Raw genomic sequence first — 12,671 nt, 5'->3', positions numbered from 1 at the left:
TTTTCTTGTGGACATCCATGTCTTTTGGAGGTGAGGGGGGAGAGGCAAAATGATCATCCCAGTGGGAGATAAAGCGATAGGAAGGGACATTTTTGGGAGCGGAGGAGGGATGAGGATCTTGAGATTCACGGGAGGCGGAGGAGTGTAAAGACATTCGGGGAGGAGGGCGATGAGAAGTATGGGTGTGAGACCTCTTCTTTGAAGGAGGAGACACTCGGGGCTTTCGCTCCTTGGGAGGAGGAGGATGGAAAAAGGGACCTGTTAAGCTGTGGAATGTATTGAGATCGGCGAATGGCAATAAAGGAGTAGCGGTGGTGGGATGAATGCCTAAGAAGTCAGCCTGGGCAGAACCAAGGTCGTGAAGTTGGGCAAAGATAGGACATGAGATGCTATCATAGATCTGGGATTTAGAATCTGGCTGCCAACCTGCAAATAAGAGCAATCGCGAGTTAGTGGATTACATGGAAAACATCTCAAGGAATGAGGAAAGAACTATGATACTCACCGTGAAGTTGGAAGGCAAGATGATTAAGAGTCAGGGTGGAAGGAATGTCCGCGGACAGAAAATTTCCAGATACATATAGCGGATAGTGGTGCCACAATTTATCTGAAGTGGTAAGCCGGATGAGAAAAGATTGTTTCTTAGGGCGTACACAGAAGGACTGGTATCCTATGCTGACATCCTTAGTGCTGGTTTTGAGGTAGTAGTGAGAGTAGATGTCGCGGCTGGTGATCTTGGGTTCCCGTGTCCTATTATAAGAATTTTCAGCATACATTATTCGTCAGAAATTTCCTATGTCTTGGCATGGGGGAATGTTAAGGTGGTTGCAAACTTTGACGTCCAGAAGAGTGAGTGGAAGCCGTAGATCGGCAACTATTTAGCCTACAATGATAACAAGAGTGCCCAGACGGTGGGGAACTGAATGGGGATAGTGGGTGACAAAGGACACGTGTTCCAACATAGCATCGGCTGGGACACCGAAGGGGGGGGGGAGGCAATAAAGCGGTGAGGTGACCGAAAGTGGAAGGTACCGCAGTGGAAGCAGGAGGAGGGGGCGATGCTACGCCCGCAAAACGAGAAGAGGATGAGTTGTTGGATTCGTGGTCAGACATCGGAACAGGAGATGAACAGATTCTAAAAATCGAACTACTTCAAAACAAAAAAGAGAAAAGACAGTTCAAACGAAAAGAGAGAGGGCCCAGAAAACATACCAATCAAGGGGAAGAGAGAGTCGGTGAGCTCATGAAAAGTAGCTGGAAGCAAAGAGAGGTACTGGAGAGACCACTACTGGGAAGCGCACGCAAACTGATGAAAGATTGGATGAGAAGAAAAATTGAGAGCTGGAGCAAGGTGAACGAAGAAGAGGAGGCAAGGAAAAAGAAAAATGAGGGAAGAAGAAGAGGGGGGTGAGGTTTAAATAGGATGGGGGTAAATGAGTAATTTCTGGGCAGTGAGGAAATCGAAGCATCGGCCAGGGCTCCAGCTGAAGGGCGACACGTGGGAACACTGGAAACTAGGGGCCGCCGAAAAATGCGAGTGATGAATACCTTTCACATCACGCGCTTCCCAATGTAGATGAATATTATATGGAAAGGAGTGAAGTGGTGGAAGTTCTTGACCCCGACCCAATTATATGGTCACAAAGTCGAGAAAGGGCATTTGTAGTGGCCTAGTATTTCATAATGGACTTGGTCAAAGACGAAAAAGGATGCAGAGTAATTGGGAAGGCTGGGGAGTATAGGATCATGTCCGCAAAACCATAGACCGGGTACGTGGCACTGGTGGGGCGATAAGGTGAATCGAAGGATGGAAAGAGAGATGGACGATCTGGATGGGGGCGTCTCAATAGAGGAAAGAAGACCAAGTCAGCGAGACAAGGTGGAAAAGGCAGATTAACAAGCTACCATAGGGAGCATGAGAACAGAGCTACGGAACCCTAGATTGCGGACGTGGCCTAGGTATGGCGAGGAGGAGAGCCATCAGATAAGTGGATAGATGGACGATCCAGAAAGAGAAGGAAAGGGTATATAAAGAAGAGGATGATGGCAGAAAAGGGGAGGCCGCACAGTAGAGAGGGGGAGAGAAAAAGGAGAGAAAAAGGAGAGAAAAGAGAGAACAAAAGACAGAACAAAGGGGAGAAAATAGAAGATTGACTCTTGATTTCTTGGGTGTTAATTATAAACTTTATTAGGTTCTTACATATTACTTTGTGAGTAAGATAACCATAAGAACCATTTTCATTCCATGTTTGATTCAACAACAAGTTAAAAGCTAGTTTTCATCCCTATACAAGTCAACCAATAGTTTAAGATTGAGAATAATTCCAAATAACCATAAGAAAGTAGGAGAGAAGAGTTAGAAGGTTTACTATTTCATCCATCAAAACCATCCTCCAAACAAAGAATCTAAGATGAACAACACAACCCTTATCACCACTATTTCAATCCTATTCAAATGGCGCCCCCGTCATGGATTTAAATGGGAAGAGGAAGATAGAGAAAAACAACATTCATTGAACCCTTCTTCTCAATCTTCATTTAAATTTTTTTAGGTTTTTTTTTTTTCTAAATTTCGTTACTGATGTTTCATTTTTGTATGTTTCCAGTACGTACATTTCTGTGCAAACGGAGCCCGACAGTAGTATGAGACGAACCACCGAGACTTGCTATAGAAAATAGAGAAAAAGAACCCGCGTCGCGCCTACCACATGCGCGTCCACGCACAAAATGCACTTGCATATGTCAGACACGCATCCGCGTAATACACGCACTCGTGAACCATTTCCCCGCATCCGCATTTGACCCGTGCCGCAGCTTGTTTTTATCAAATGAAGATTCCGTTGGCTCAAAATCTTCATGTGTAAGTCTACTTTAATTCCCCCAGGTCTTTTTAATTTAACTATTAGTAGATAAAAAGTAGATATATTTGCAAAGTTTTGAGTTTTCAAAAACAAAAAATTCAATTAAAAAAGTAATTTAAAAATTAAAAATGTTTTTTAATTAAATTGAATTAGTAATCTATCAGGAAGGTTAAAAATTAAAAGTAGTTTAGTAGCATATTTAGGTTTTAGTTTTTATTAATTGTTGTTTATTGATAAAACATAAAATGATAGTTTACCTACGAAATGAACGATGAAACTCAAAACGTAAGTAAACTAAAACTATTTTATATGCCTAAGATTTATCAAAGTTTTCTACTCTCAATCCTATGAGATATAGTGGAGCAGATGATTCGTTCCACTCCTAGTTCTTCCGCATGCTGTGTTTTCTACGTATAAATAATCTTAACTAAAAAGTCTAATGAGAGATTTACGAAATGGCAACTAGACTACGATGCAACTACCCACAAGATACAACTAGTCGACTATTATAACAACTATGGGAATGCTACATCGATTCTATGATAAGGAGTTAGAGGGGGATTGATTCCACCTTAACTCGACTTAATCCTACTAACGATGAATCGTCAGTAATCGAATTGAATCGCCTTGTGAAGAACAACTGGTTACTCCTAATCCCCTAATTACACATGGCATTTCTACCAATTCATAACTAGCATGTGAACGATTACACCCATTCTCATGGTGAACTAATCATTTCTAGAGTGGAAAGGAAATTACTTACGACTCTCTACGATAATTGGAATCAAGCTTTCATCAAGGCTTCTCAACCCCCTCTAATGGGGGTTTAGCCGAGAATCATCACGCTATCATTCCCAATAGAATTCAAACAAGACATGATATAAAGATTTGAACTTTACTTGTTTAAATCCAATTCAAAACTACTAATGCAATAATTAATGACAAATAATTAAATCTACGAATTGAAATTAAACAATTAATGGAAATGAAACTAGATTATGGAGAACACTATTTTATTAATCTAATGAATAATAAAACAATGATTCAAATACTAAATTAATAATCTAACTAATCTAGGTCTAGCTATCTACGTAATAAGGGAATTTAGATCTAAACAATTGTAAATGACAAGAATCGAAATTGACAAACTAGCTATTTTATTTATCAAACTAATGAAGAACAATGATTCTAAAGATTAATCTAAAACAATAATTGAATTTAAACTAAACTTAATTTTATTACATGAAAACTAGATCTAGAATTATCTATAGTTTTAGGTCTAACTAGCTACCATTAACAAAGAGTTCAGCTTTGGTTTTTATACATTCAGATCCAAAAATCGTGCATGGGCTTGGAGCCATGTTTTGGGCCAGAGAATTAGGCCCAAAACCCAATTCTTTCAGTCCAAAAAGGCCTCTTCAGCTGTAGTTGACTTCAATAGACTTTTCATCCACTTCTGCTCCTCTGATTGGATCAAGGCTTAGAACATTGGAAAGCTCTTTCTGAGCCGGTCGTTTTGACATAAGGTAGGCCCCATTCCGAGGTCTAAGTCCAAAGATACGGCCTTCGGAAGTTCTCACTGACTTGTGTCTTTGTCACGCACGCGTGTGTCGACTTTTCAGCTTTTGACCGAGCTTTAGAAAGGCTTTGTCTTCTTGAATCTTGGCCTTTAATCACGGAACTCCTTAGTAACCGACCTTTGCTCCTTTATCTCGCTAAAGTGGCACATTTCTGCACATAATGGACTTTGAAGCCCTGAAATGCATAAAAACACGTGTCGGTGTTAACTCTTAATTATTACTCACATAATTGGTCTAAAAGTATGGTATCATTACAGGGGTTAAAACTACAGTTTTGTGCTATTATCAAACCACCCCCAAACAGCATTTTGCTTGTCCTCAAGCAAAGATGAGAAATTAGAATAAGTGACCAAAAATAGAGTTTTATCTACTCTCGTTTCGCTGAGTGCGATTGCATTGACCATATGCAACAAGGCCTTAAACCACTAGAAATTCCCTAGTGGACGAGTTATAGCCTTGTGAGAGTTTTCCAGTGAAGGTTCTCACAAACTTCATCTATACTACAACGACTAAGAAATAAAACTATTGTTTCCTTATTCATGCTCTAAATTAACTATACCTCTCACTAGCAATACATATAGAGTAATCAAGTCGAAACCTAAACTAATATATGCATAATAATCAATCATCTACAATAAACATATATACAATGAGTAATACTATGAAATGCCTAGCAGGTTCATTTCTGAAACTCGGAATAGCGTCCTTAAGTAGGTTCTCACAATAATAGTCAAGATACAACACTCTGATTTTTCCACTCAAGTTTCGCTCCTCTAGTGTGCAGTGGGCATACTTTACCTTACAATCTCAATGACACGAAGGAAGCCTGAGTCGATCAAACACATCTGCCACTTACTATCACACTAACCTATTCCTAATTGAGCTAGAGGTCTTTATTAGGTGTTGCGGGGATTAGGAGATGGTTTAAGAAGGAAGGAAATGGATATTCAAAAGGACAAGCTTTGAGATAATAGAGTCTTCATACTATGTAACTAGAGAAAACCTTGTTATTTACTTTTTGCTTCTACACTTTGTTTCCATCCTTAGCCAAAATATATATATATATATATATATATATATATATATATATATATATATATATATATATATATATATATATATATATATATTTGGCTTTTGACTCCTTTTATTCTATTTTTTTTTTAGAGTTTTTATTTTATTTCTATTTTTATTTTTCTTTTCTTTGGATGGAAACTTCTTTTCTTTATTTTCTGAAGCAATTAACTAACTTTTGTTTACACAGGTTTTTCTCTTCTTCTTTCTTCCTCATTCTATTCTCAGACTTATCTAAATTAGGTAGGTTGAATTTTTTATTTTGTTTTGTTTTGTAACAGGGTAAAGGATTTGTGGTTTATGAAAGGCTAAAGAAAGGCTCAGAGGGGCGACTAGCGGAAAATAATTCATAGGTTTGAATTTTTGGCTATATCGATCCAAAGAGGGCCTAAATTCTCGCTTAGGATATGGTTTAGTGATCAAGCAAGTGGACGTGTGATATCTCTATCCGGATTTTACTTCTCCTTTGTGTCATTTCTCAAATGTTTCGCTCATATAAGGCTTTAGGCTATATTCTCACAGGATTTGTAGAATAAGTACTCTAGCCTAGATTTCAGAAACTTACTGCTAACAATCATCGATACTCGTGTAATATATTTATAAATAGATGCAAAGATTATTACCTACATATTAACCTAAGTTTCTAAAAATTATTCTAATGCAAAATCTACGTGAGACTTCTAGATTATTAAGAGCATAGAGAAGGAAAACAATACCAATATTCCTAAGTGTATAGCATTAACTTATTTATTTATATTTTTGAATTTTTTAAATTTTGACTAGAAAACAATTGCATATTATACATATTTATATCCTAACAGATGCCTTAATTACACGTGTTTCTATGCCCCCCCCCCAAACAAGAAGCATGCTTTGTCCTCAAAGTATTTTAAATAAAGAGGGTAGGAAAAATACCATTGAAACGCGTGGAAATCGGGAACATCCGCAAAACAAAAGTAGAAGCGTACTAATATAGAAAAAAAAAACTGACTCAACTCTATAAGAGTTCCACCCATTATGGGGTTAACAAGAATCAAATTGCTTGGGACATAAGCGGACACTAAGTAAAATTAAAACTTACCTTTATCTCCCGCTTTATTCGTCATCCCGCTTCATCATCTTCTTCTATAAAGAAGTGAGGTTCCTTCGGCGTCTGCCATGCCATGATAATTTGCTAGGCTTCCGCCATTTATCATCTATTATTGCTAACCTATTAAGCACCAATTGGTCGGACGGGGTGTAGGGTGCAACCCGATGAGGTTGTATCCTCCACCCTTGCCAAGTCATTGCACGGAAAGATCGAATAATACTATTGGTGGGTCGTACAGTGTCGACCATAATCCAATCCGTGAAGCGTGTACAAAAAACAGGAAAGAACCATAGCATAATACGGGAAACTAGAACGGGCATAAGAAGGTACTTATGCCTCATGCTATGGGATCGAGCTAAACTAGACATCAAGGTTCGGGGAAGGTCGTGACACATACGTCCCATGGCTAAAGCAAGGAAGACGCTGCAAGTGGCATCATTCACAGAAGAAAAACACCATTCCCCTAAAATATTTAGCATGATCCAAAACATAACAGTTCCTATGTTCATGGATAGGCTACCAAAGGTGACGTTATATTCCCCTTGGTCCTCGATACGGAAAATGCCTGCCCCATAGGACTCATGCAAAAAATCATAAGTGTAGACATACATATTATCTACCCAATAGCACCATGGGTCTTGTATTTCAGCGGGCATAGCAAGTCCAAGAACAAATGCTAGCAAGAACCTGGTAATTTCCATTGGTTCATCATCAATGTTGATGGAGAACACTTGTTCTCCATCTGGTCTCTCAAAGAAAATGCAGTTATCTTAAAAATAAGATGCTAGTGTTGGAGAATAAAGTGCATTGGGTCTTACCATAAGCGGTTCCCAGCCAACGTATGTGATCGCCTCGCGAAACCAAGCACCATAAGTAGTGCTTTGGAACAAATCTTCGAAAGACTATTCCGGTATTAATGTAGGAGATGTCATCTCAAAATTACGCTCTGGAATAGCTGCGAATGACCCTGGAACAACCCGCAGAAAACTGGAGTTTTTACGTCCCACGAAAGTCGTAGTAGCGAGCGCTCGATGATTTTGGAAATTCCAGTGTTTGAGTCGCGAGTCGCTCACCTTGAAGCTTGAAGTCGCGCTCTGTCTGAATTCGACAAATGTGTAGCGCGAAAGCGCTCCTCAAGAAAGCGCAAAGCGCTCGAGGAGGTCTCAAGATCGAAAAAAATGAGTCAAAGCGTGGGAAACGTGGGAGTGAAAGGTTAGTGATGGAAGTTAGGTGTAGTGTGGGTTGTGAGTGTAGAATGAATGAAGTTTATATAGGTTTTAAGTTGCTAAAACGGATCGGGAAGTTGCCAAAAAGTTTTTACGGCAGTTTCCGAAAATACTAAAATTTCCAAACCCGAAAACGGAAACAACTAATTTTCTTGATTCTAAAACAAACCTAGTATCTTTTAGGTTGAATTTAGGATAGAATCTACCTATTTTATCGAGATTTCATCCTACCATGATACTTATTCATAGATATGCCTAAACGACCATATTTTCACCCTGGCTCCGCAATAACTTCTAAAACGAAGGTCTTATAAAATCATGCTGGAATAGATAACACCACCCCCAAACAATTTGGGAAGGTGGGATCAACATTAAACAACCACGCACAATGAAAATAACGACATTATATTAATATTGGCATTAAATGCCCTTTTACTACAAAATCCAAATTACGGAATTAAAACTTACATTAAAATAACTAACAATAATAAAACTAGAAAAAAATCAAGCTATACTATCCCTAACCACTTCGGTACTGGTAGCGGAGGGCACACGCTCAGGAGGTGGCTCTTGAGCTCCCGATGGGCCAGCACTATTCGTCTTTTGGCGACGATGCTCGTGCCTCAATGGTGTGTCCTCAGAAGGAGAATCCCCGTGAGGTGGGAATCGTGCAAGCATGTCGGCCCGGAACTGGCGTTGAGCTTCTAGCTCAGTCCTCATCTGTTCCCACCGCTCGTCCTCCCGCTGGGATCGGATCTCAAAGTTATGATAGATAGTAGCCTATCGAGTCCGGAGGTCTTCGCAGATAGTGTTGAGTGAACGCATGCCACGATGAATTACGGCCATGCGTTCTGCATCTGACCAACACCTCTCCAAGGCATCAGCATCAAAACAAGTCAAGTCCTCCTCATCCTCTGAGGCATTCTCATTGCCACCATCCTCCTCGTCATTCTCATTTCCACCATCCTCCTCGTCCTCTACCTTATCCTCAGGCAACCTCCAAACTCGTTGGACACAATCCTTATAGATACGAGGATTTCGGTGTAGGGTGATGTAAATCCTATCTGACGCCGGAGCTGCTCTCAACTTCAGCATGATCTTGGTTATCAACACAGGGAGAGGTGCAACAGACTTCCCTACTCCCCTAATCATGCTAAGCAAAAACTCCAAGATGCAGAACTCGTACTTCTGCTCTTGGAGTATCCACAAAATGTGGAGGCAGTTCAGACCGATGTCGCTGACCTTCTCCTTCCCTAGGACGTTCCGACCAATCCACTGAGCTGCAGCCAGCTGGTTGGTTTTAAGGGATGCCTGGCGAACACAATGCGAGCTCGCATTGTAGTTCCCTTCGGTAACTATCACGTTCATTAACGGCTCTACCCTGTTATATTGGGACTCCTGTAACATGGCATCCAGATGGATTCTAGGCGGAATGTCTAGAATCTCAGCCAACAACCCAGTAGTTATTTCCTTCCTCCTCTTCACCACCATAAAAAAACTTTTACTCCCCTCCAACTCCCTCGTATTGTAAAACTGTCGGACTAAGTCTTCGTGGTAAAATGCTTCGGTCGAGTACCACAAGCTATTCCAATCTCTACTAATCATTTCGTCACCGTAAAACGACGCGAAGTGGTCGCCAGTAAATGCTTGCTCCGGCAAAATTCGACGTTGTTGAGCCATTGGAGTGTTTGGAATGTAGTGGGGGTGTAAATGGGATGTGGTGTTGGAATTTTAGTTGACCGAATGAAACAAACAGTGGTGGTGGCGTGGTGGTGGCGCGACAGTTCACAATTTTGAAATTTTTGGTGGTTTTTGGTTTTTTAACTTGGTGGAGGTGGTGGTGGAAGGATTTAGAGAAGATTTGAAGTGGATTTTTGATGGTTGGCGTGGGTTAAATTAGCTTTCTTTTTATTTTTTCGTTTTTAGGGTTTAAGTTTTTGTTTTGTTTGTTAATGGCGGTTTTGAGAAGATGAAATCACAACTTGGTGTGGAGGTAAGGGGCGCAGGTGCGCTCCCGGTGCGCGCGGGTTGGGCCCAAGCCCAATTCGGAATTTTCGAATTTTTCGATTTTTCGCGCAACTTCAAACTAAAATTTCCGCTTCGTTACCGGTTCGATTTTTGCAAATGAGATATGGAAATGATCAGGAGAGAATTTCCAATCCAATGATCCATAAAACACTCTATTCCGACCGTGGATAACATATAAGATAGTGGAAAATGCCTCGAAGTGCGTGCATGACATACATTATGCGAACGAATGAACTATAAATTCATAGAATATGTCAACCCGAATCGAATTACAATTAAACAGCCTAGACAACTCTAATGGGACATAAAACATTCTAGGATGGAAACACGACCACCCCACCCCCAAACAAATTTTTTACAACAAAGTTTAGAAAATTTGTTTTTTAACAGTGGGTCTTTTAAAGTCAGATTCCCGAGACTTCCTAGATTACTATGTTTATTATTTAATATTTTTTACTTTTATAAGGAAAAACAATAAGCAAGAAAGACATAATTCACCCCATAGAGAAACATGAATAAAAAATTCGAGAAAGCATGCAAGAGTGGAAAACGTGAATTATGTTAAACGTGGACTTAGGATCCGGTACTTACAGCCACACATTCCATAGGGAGGGCCCGGTTACCTTAATGGTGCATTCACCAATATCTGGAAATGAAATGAATGCACCAAACACAAAAAATTGAGTCATTTATAGTCAGATACTCGAGACTTTATCTAAACATATGTATGAACATGCAGTGTATCATATATCAACAACCAAAATAGTTGTAGATCATTCCATAAATAAATATCACAGAAAACATATCCAAACACAATCAAGCACCAAGATTTCTTATAACGCATCCTAGTGAACTGAAAACGAAGTCGGATAACCCTATAACGTAACCTAGCATGCACCTTCTTTTTCATTTTTGCACGAGAGGGTGTCCTAGTGAATAAGTGTGGAAAAGTGAATGGTTTTGGAGAATATGGTGGATATGGATAAGTTGTAGAGGGAAAGCATGTAGACAATGAGGATGTGGGTTTAGCACAAAACTCATTCATGGTGTAGGTAGGGACTGTCTCAAGTCTGAAAATGAAGGTGTCAAATGGTTTGTTCTTTTGAAGTATTTGTTTACTAGGTGGATTTAAAAAATTATGAAGCACAGGAGAAACAAAAGGATCGAGTGCAAACTCGAGATTCCTTTGAAAGGGTGGAAGGAGGGGAGTCGAGGTGGATGTTGTGCAAAGTAGTTCTTAATAGGGTGAATCATCACCTGCTCTAAGAAACTCCTTGAATTCCTCATCTAGATTGGTCATATCCACATTACTATGGTAGTCCACTATATCTTTGAGAAAGTCATCTATCTCGTCCTCATCTATAATATGTGTATCGACTAGTGTAGGGATGAAAATGTTGGAGTCTGAACTTCTAAAGGAAAGAAATTTGGGCATATGATTATCAGGGAACGTGTTGTTGAAATAATCTCGGTTTAAGCTCTCGATCATGCTAACCTCTCCATCCATAGTCGAATCGGGTACATGTGTCTTTGTTTTAAAAACATTTACTTCAACTGCAAGATGACCAAAAGACATGGACATTGAACCATCGCGGCAATTAATGGCGCATTGGCGGTTGCCGAGGAAAGGGCGCTCTAAGATGATTGGGACAGTAGTTAGCGACTTTCGTCAGATCGAGGATGACAAAATCAGCGGATAGTAGAAATCTTGAACTTTTACCAAAGACATTTTCGACCACACCCTTAGGATACTTAATAGACCGATCAGCTAATTGCAATGTCATTTTAGTGGGTTGCATCTCGTCTAGACCTATTTGTCTATACAAATAAAAGCGGGAGTAAGTTAACACTAGCCCCCGTGTCTAATATGCGATTCGTCGTCATTATAAGAATCTCTAAGGTGCATTGCACCTGAGGGGACGACCGGGGTCCTTGTACTTAACAATTCCAATATGTTCAGATAGAGTTGGGAATTGTTCTATTAAAAAGGCGTCTTTTGGTATATTGGTCTTACGCCTAGTAGTACACAACTCCTTAAGAAACTTAGCATGGTGTGGTAGCTTTTTAATAGCTTCGAGGAAGGGAAGGTTTATAGTTAGATTCTTGAACACGTCCCTAATCTCCTCATAATTAGTATCCCTAGTTAACATGGCTAATTTTTGTGGAAACTGTGGCCTCTGTCCATATTTAGCAATGGTATCACCTGGATGTTTAACCTTGGCTTTCTGTTTCTTAGGTAGTGTTGTAACTGGTATCTCTACAGTGGTAGGCTCTTCAGTTTTTATTTCGGTATCTAGTAAAATAGCAGGTGTAGGGGCCACTGGTGGGGTAACTATAGGCATATATATAGTTACTTTGTTATCAACCACTCTGCCAGAACGGAGAGTGGTGATGGCCTTTAGCTCACCTACATTTTCATATTCATTACTAGTCTTATCCGTTACCTCAAAGGTTGTGTTTGTTGTTTTAGGATTAGGTATTGCGTGACCTGGAAACACACCTTTGGGTTGGGCTTTATCTTGGGCCAACTGTTGGCTTAAATTATTAACGGATTGTAGAAGCTGTTGGTTAGATTGAGCCATGGTTTGGAAAAGTTTTTGGCTCACTTGTATGAAGGTGTCAAGACAATCCGGTTGTGTGGGTGTAGTAGTCACGGGTGGTGTGACTGGAACTATCTCGCATGAATTATTTATGGGCAGATTTTGATAGTTAGTATTTACCGGAACGATACCTCTATTAGCATTATAATTATTATAACTACCTTGACCTTGTACTTGACCTTGTCGAGGTTGCACTTGGTTGTTGTAATTCT

The sequence above is a fragment of the Coptis chinensis genome, chromosome 2 (genome assembly GCF_015680905.1).
Source record: "Coptis chinensis isolate HL-2020 chromosome 2, ASM1568090v1, whole genome shotgun sequence".
Classification (NCBI taxonomy): Eukaryota; Viridiplantae; Streptophyta; class Magnoliopsida; order Ranunculales; family Ranunculaceae; genus Coptis; species Coptis chinensis.
This window is presented reverse-complemented; position numbering follows the sequence as displayed.